The sequence below is a fragment of the Papaver somniferum genome, chromosome 1 (genome assembly GCF_003573695.1).
Source record: "Papaver somniferum cultivar HN1 chromosome 1, ASM357369v1, whole genome shotgun sequence".
Classification (NCBI taxonomy): Eukaryota; Viridiplantae; Streptophyta; class Magnoliopsida; order Ranunculales; family Papaveraceae; genus Papaver; species Papaver somniferum.
In genome coordinates this window covers 101036004-101043099 of record NC_039358.1, presented here as the reverse complement: position 1 = coordinate 101043099, position 7096 = coordinate 101036004, and the positions used below count along the sequence as shown (strand labels likewise).

The window sequence follows — 7096 nt, the reverse complement described above, 5'->3', positions numbered from 1 at the left end:
AGGACTTATAGGTTGAAAACAAAAAGATTGTGGTGTATTTGGGTACCCTCTTATTTTCACCTAGGGATTAGTGGAGCCAGGTCTAACTATCTTTATCTTCATAGTCCGAGTATCCTGATCTTGTTTTGATTGTTGAGCTGCTCACTCAAACAAGGTAGATAGAAATCACAAAGTTCTCTTTGTCTCAAACTTTGTGATTGCACAAGTTTAATACTTGTGAGGTGATAATAATCTAGGCTACTGCTATCGATTTCCAGACTTACCTTGATATACGATTAAAAAGGAAATCACATATAGGCTTATCCGTGGGAAGCAGATTGGTTTAAAGTCTTCAATTGAGTTGAAGCAACTCTGAGGATGTAAAGGACGCCAGCTAAGTGAATCAATTGCGCGGGGTCCTGCTGGGATTCAAGAGGCGTAAGGAGCGCGACTATAACTAAATTGATATGAGGGTTTAATTCGGTCTCAACTACATTTCGTCCGAAGTTATTTATAGTAGGCTAGAGTCTTCAGCGGCTTAATACAGTTTGATGTTCAATCTGGATTAGGTCCCGGGGTATTTCTGGATTTGCGGTTTCCTCGTTAACAAATTTTTTGGTGTCTGTATTATTTCTTTTCCGCATTATATTGTTTATCTTTATAATTGGAATATTACAGGTTGTACGTAAATCGATCAAAGTAAACACATCCATCCTTGTTTGCTGGATACGATTTGATCAACCTCTTCTATTGAGTATTCAAAACCTTCATCTGACGCATCAAAGTCAGTCCCAGTGGCACTACTATATCTCTTACTCTTGGAGTGTTTCTCAGCCCATTTTTCTTCTTTTATTTCACACCTTGCAAAATATTTTGGCTTCCATACAACATACAGATTATCAAGCTTCTCTTTCTCCCTTTGACGAATCATATCCTGCTCTTCTCTTTGACGGATCAACTCATGTGCATGCCTGTCAATCTCTGCCTGAATATCAGTCCGCAATTTCTGAATCTCTTCAATGTTCGGTGAAAAATCAAGAACCCTGGATTGTTCATACTCCGCTGAGGATGGTGGAACAACCGGAATATTCTCTCCAACATTACCTAGATGAATTTGATCATCTAGATTTTCCATTTCCTAAATCTACTCTCTCTCTCTTAATTCTTTCATTTTCTGATCATAAACCTAGAAAAAAACATATTGGTTGTGTTAATCCCTCGACTAAAACCCCTTTTAAAGACCCTTTTGTGTCCATTAATTCCCATTTATGGCGCTTGGTTAAGCGTCATGTCGCTTTGTTTACCACGCCCATTCAAGACCATGGGTATTATTTTCATCTTCAAGATCATAATTACCCTATCAAACCCTATTTTCAACACCTAAAAGCCTCTTTAACCATTACTCCTATTAGAACTTCTATTAAGGGAGGTATTGGTACACTACATCATATCCTGGTTTTAGCAACGTTTCAATTTTGGGATGTGCAACGGATATAGAAGTTGCACCCTCAGCAACTTCTATATCTGTTGCGCACCAGAAAATCCATTGCACTAAATATTATTTATTAGGGAAAGAAAAAAGAAGAAAAAAAGGACGCGCTTGTATTTATTAAATTAGTTTGAGGATTAAATTGTCCATCTACTTTATATTATCTCCCATTTATTTTCTTTTTTCTTACTTCCTCCGTCCCACTCCTAAGTGACCTATTTGAAATTTGCACAATTTTTAAGGCAAGCAAGGAAAATAGTATTTTTAATCATTTTTTACAATTATACCCTTATGAATAATAACTAGTGAAATTTAAAAATGGTTTATCTCTCAAAATACTCCACGGATGTTCGCAAATTTCATACAATTGAAAAGCATTTTAAAACACCTACGTAACGAATATAAACATGCCTATCAAATTATACATATTTCATATATTACTTATAATTAACTAAAAGGATAATTCCGGAATATCTCATTGTTTAGTGATATAGGTCACTTATCATTGGGACAAAATCTAAAATCAAATAGGTCATTTAGGAGTGGGACGGAGGGAGTATTTACTTTTTATTCTCTTATCTCTCAGGCAACGAGTTCTCCTCCCCATATTTTTCTTCTCTTCCAACCCTAAGCGGTATCGCGAATCAATCCAAGTTTTCATAAATCAAACCCCGTTTCTCCAACTCTAAACCCTAGATTTCTACTACAGGTATACTCATCTCTCACTCTCTAACCATTTTCAGCTCTTAATCTGTTCTTACTGTCGTGGGTTTTGTTTGTTTGCTTAGTTTCACTTGAGGGCTTTTATTTGGTGAACTATTTTCTTCGATTTCCTTTTAGGGTTGTTAGATTAGCTAATTTAAATCTGGGTTTGTGTTTGATTTTATGTTGTGGTATTAATTAATTATTGTTTGTTTGTTCTCTTTCTTTTTTTCTATCTCTGGATCTGTACGACGAGTAAGATGTACACGAATCTTCTGTAATTTATAGTGATTGATTTCATTTTTTTTTCAATTTGGTTGAATCTAGATCTTCGATTGAAGATTTAACTGGATGACAAGTTTGATTCAATTATAAAACTGATTGAGTTTTTTGAACCTATTTTTGAGTTTCTTCTCCGAACTTTGTTGCTGAAATCTGAATTTTGAAGTGAAATACTCGAGAAAATCTTTGGAGTTTTCTTTTGGAATTTCAAATCGAATTTATCATCACATATCTAATGTTTATGTTTTTCGTGATTGAGCTCAGTTTAGTTAGGAATTACAGTTTTGATTCAGTCAATTTCAACGTTAAGCATGAAACGTCTTCATATTCACTTGAATTTGAGTTTCTCTTTGGTAAATTTGAATTTAATTTTAGTTAGGAATTACAGTTTTGATTCAGATCATTTTGCTAAATCTGAATTTAAGTTTCGATCTTAAGTGTTCAGATTCAGAATTAGTTTTCTTCTTTGATTCTCCCTCTTATATCATATTTACTGAACTTCTTTGGTCATCGCTGTTTCAATTTGTCATCAACTCAATTGTTTGAGTTTCTTAATTACAGTTTTGAAGAGGATATTTGGACCGAGATCGCGAAATATTTAGACGGAAAAGCTATAGTGATGCTTGGAACATCTTGTGGTTGGTTTCGTAATGTAAGTTTGGAAGAAAACAGTGTTTTGAAATTTGCTTGTTTACGTGATCTTCAAATTCCTCCGATTCGCCAACAAGTCACCTTCTAATGGATCCACCTCTACGTATCAACATTTGGTAAATTTGATTCAGTCCCTTACTTGTGTGAATGTAAATTATTCGATGTATCCTCCTAGAGAGAGTAAAAGTTTGCTTCTACTGACCTTTGTTGTTCTGGTTTTGTCTATTTCAGATGGGAGTCATTCTTATCTTTTTAGGCAATAAGACAAGCACATTGGTAATTAGAAATACACACTGTTTGCTTCTACTGACCTTTGTTGTTCTGGTTTTGTCTATTTCAGATGGGAGTCATTCTTATCTTTTTAGGCAACAAGACAAGCACATTGGTAATTAGAAATACACACTGTTTGCTTAAAGAGTAAAGAGGAGCCGAATAAGCTGGTAAGTACTAACTAGGAAATAGATACCATAGTCATGTGTCTCCGTTCTACTCTAGAATAGATGCTGAACTTGTATCTTCCAGGCTTGGGTGAACTGTTGGCATGTGTCTGAGATTCATACCTACCTCCTATTTTGTTTCATTTTTAAGTACGTTTCTTAGCTCTCCATGACGACATGGATATTTGCCGACTTGATCTTCAATTAATCACCGGCCTGCATAAATTTTCGATTGTGATTGCTTGTTTGGTCTTAAATTCATACAGGTTATCGACATTTCATCACCAAATACTCCAGGGTTGCGTAAGCTTCAAGGACGAGAACAACTTAAGGATCTTGTTGAAAAGGTTGGTTCTCCGACTGCAAATTTACCGTTTACTCTCTCCTGTGGCGCATGAGTTACTTTATCGATCCTACAATTGCTGCTCCTAACTAGCCATAACTGAATTATTTGCCAAGGTACAAGCTGCTCGTGACGGAATGTGATGGGGAGAGGAAGGCCCTCCTCCGCTGCTTGTGAAAATTGATCTAGACTTGTCCAAGCTTGATCTGGAAGATATTGCAGTGGTGTGCAGCCTATGCTCATTTATTTTTTATGTCTCTAAGGGTTTATTAATCAATGTAGCCCCAATTAGATAAGTACTGTAATTTGTTTTATCATCTCTTGATTGCAGTCAAGTTCTACATCTGATATATAATTATACAAGTGAAGTTTTTGAAGAAGAGTAAGAAGTAAGAAAATCTCTACCCATGCTCTTTCTTTCTCTTTGTGCAACTACTAACATTTTTCTGTGTGTGGTTGCAGTTGAACAAGAGAATCTCCAAAATCAACGTATCTGATGGTTGCTATATTTATTTTGCCATCGAAAACTTTGTATGTGCATAATGTTGTCCATATTTCTTATCCTAAATTGGTATTCATGTGTTGGATTGAGTTCCTAAAAAGTTTTTGTTACGGGGTTGCTAACTTATTCTCAATTTTATGCCATCCTAAAATAGTGTTAACAAATTTGCATATTACTCTTGGTCCTAAGGGTAGGGAAGTTGTTTTGGAAATGAAGTATGGCTCTACCAAGATTGTGAGCGATGAAGAGTTTGTGGCCAAAGAGGTAGACACCTTTACATGGTGCTTTTGGGAGTTTGTATGCAATGTTAGTTTAATGCTGTTTTGATGTGATTTTTGGTAAATATCTCCTAGGTTGAGTTGGAAGATCCAGTTGAAAACATCAGTGCTAAGTTGGTGAGACAAGCTGATGCTAAGTATACGAGTCTAGTAAGCTCATATCCTCTGTAGAGACTGCTCTTTAAATTAGCTTTTTTTTTTAAGTACATGTGCTTGTGAGTTCAATACCTATTTACATAGTATTTCTTCTCTATATTTCAAACACTAGATGACATATGTCGTTCGTTTATTTTTGTTGTTGAAGGTTGATGAGAAGCCAAAGGATTCTCCTTCTTCAATGAGCACTAAGAGTGTGCATGAGCGTCTAGCAGAAGAGGTAATTAGCATGCTAATCAGAACTTCTATTTTTTTGTAATCACTTACACTTCTTTTGATTCTTATGCGCGCTTACAGGATGAGACCAGAAGTTTGGGCTGGCTCCCTGCATCAGGTTGACTACGCAACAATTTTAGAAAGTTAGTATGTTAAATCAATCATAATTCAGCTCCCCTACTCCGAGATTATCTTCAAGCCCTACGCGGTATTAGTTCATCTCATCTAATGTTGCAATTATCTTCAAGCCCTACGCGGTATTAGTTCATCTCATTTAATGTTGCAAGTTCGATGTAGTATTCAAATGTATTTCTATCTTTGATCTCCTGTGGAGCGTATAAGTTGTATATGTAATCCATGTTGGAAGAGAGAACATTGGATTTGTCGTTGGATTCAACGGAGCAGGTGCACATTTTTGTAATACCGGAATTTTGGAAAGTAAAAATCGTATTTTTTTATTTCTCAAAAAATATTTTGCAACGTATATATGAGTTGCTTTAATTATTTATTACGTTGCTTAAATTAGTTTATCCATTGCTCAAATTGCAAAATAAAGCGTTGCTAATCCGGTTGAGCAACATCTATATAAGTTGCACAAATTAATTTGTGCAACGTATTTTGGCGTTGCACATAAATTTGCTACGCCATATTACCAACGTATATAAGCGTTGGTTAAATTAATTGCAACGCGTATATCAGTTAGAAATCAGTTGTTTTGGTGTAGTGGTAGGTCATCTAACTTGGATAGGTTTATTTGGGGTCTAATTAAAATCTTGTATTTTATGCAGATTAGGAGAATGCAACACCTGTTGAGAGGTACCATTGAGGTTTGGAGTATGTCTGCCAGATGGATTATCTCCAGAACCAACCTAACCATCATGTCTAGCCACACTATCAAAAGATACATTAGGACGCAAAGCGATAAATTACCAAATATCATTTCCCTCCACTCTCTCCCTTTTAACCCTCACCACCCATTCTTCCATATCAATACCATTAATGCTCTTGGCAGCTTATACCATCAGACCTATACCTATCCAAAAAAAGACAAACCCATTTATGATTCACCAACCCTTAACCTCATCATGCTTACGTTTTCATATATACGTATCAAGGAAAACCTTGCCATGGATCATTGGTTTCGTTATTACTTTGTATAATTATCTTTCTCCTCACGTGAACCCAAAGCCCCCATCCTTGTCTTTACATAAAAAAAAATGGGAAAGATAGGGACAATCCATATGTTAAGCTTTACCTCCAAAAGAAACAACAACAGAACTACAACAACTACCTTACACCAATTTCCACCTGAGAATTTGTCAAACCTTATTCAACAGACTTTTCTTTCCTTTTTTAAGGTTCAAATCCAAAACATAGGAAATACCCATTGTCATTTCTTCATCCTTATTATCTGTAAACTCTATCAGGACAGTACAAACAATAGATTATTTTCTATCCACCTTCATATTATATTCATTACCTTTGCTCCTCTCCCCTTCTATCCCTATTCATACATATCCAGTTTATATATCATAGATTCCCCAAAATTTCCATATACTTCTCATACAACAAACCTAGAAATTCAAAACCTTTATGCTCAAATGGCTGAAAAATTATCTCTACCTTCTACCCTATCTGATCCAGTATTCATTGATAAAATTGTTATTCTAGCTGAGTCTGATAACAATTGGAAATGGTGTGTGGTGGGTTATTTGTGCTGCGAAACCTTTGTACCTACTTCCTCAATTCGCCACTATATATATGTAAACAGTGGCCTCTTGCTCAATCTCCTACTGTTATAACTTTTAGTGGATTACGCAACAAAGTCCTCATTCGTTTCCTAGCGGAAGATGATTTTAACATAATCAATTCACAGAGACCTTGGTTTGTCTGTGGTTATCTAATGATGCTAAAAATTATTCCTCCAACATGTTGGCCAGCAAATTATCAACTTTCATTTACTGAAGAAATTATGTGGTTCATACTGTACAATATCCCAAACTTTTTTTTTGCTAAATCATAGAAATTTTATTACCAAAGGGAACTAAAAATGTTTACAAA

The 7096-nt window shown here is 35.4% G+C and overlaps 1 long non-coding RNA gene across 2 annotated transcripts; it reads left to right on the top strand.

Moving 5' to 3' along the window:
• The first annotated feature begins 2058 nt into the window (after positions 1 to 2058).
• LOC113295299 lies at positions 2059 to 5495 on the top strand. 2 transcript variants are annotated; one of them, XR_003332803.1, is made up of 11 exons: positions 2059 to 2177; positions 3014 to 3104; positions 3444 to 3543; positions 3807 to 3887; positions 4000 to 4107; positions 4215 to 4272; positions 4346 to 4414; positions 4575 to 4649; positions 4739 to 4813; positions 4968 to 5039; positions 5117 to 5495. It is a non-coding gene; the product is annotated as an uncharacterized LOC113295299 (long non-coding RNA). The 2 variants fall into 2 exon arrangements; XR_003332802.1 differs by having other exon boundaries at positions 3014 to 3219.
• Positions 5496 to 7096: the final 1601 nt, after the last annotated feature.